Source organism: Coenobita brevimanus, chromosome 79, assembly GCF_032717465.1.
Source record: "Coenobita brevimanus isolate Jiangsu-jjx chromosome 79, ASM3271746v2, whole genome shotgun sequence".
NCBI classification, from domain to species: Eukaryota; Metazoa; Arthropoda; class Malacostraca; order Decapoda; family Coenobitidae; genus Coenobita; species Coenobita brevimanus.
The window spans coordinates 34,044,835-34,045,091 of record NC_137032.1 but is presented as its reverse complement, the minus strand read 5'-3'; positions in this window follow the sequence as shown (position 1 = coordinate 34,045,091).

The following is a 257-nucleotide window of genomic DNA, read 5'->3' as shown; positions in this document are numbered from 1 at the left end:
ATCTTGAGGCATTTATGGAATAATATACAGAACTTTGTATAAGAAAAGGAAAAACAGAACACCATACACAACAAAACAAATGTGTGTGCGGAGACAATACATAACAACCTGAAACACAGAACACACCAAAGAAAAATCGAAAAAGAAATGAAGGATACAGAGAAAAAGCTCAACTAAGGAAGACTAACATTAACACGAAGATACAAAGAACATGAACTAAAAATAAAAATAAACGCTGAACCAAACACCACAGAACG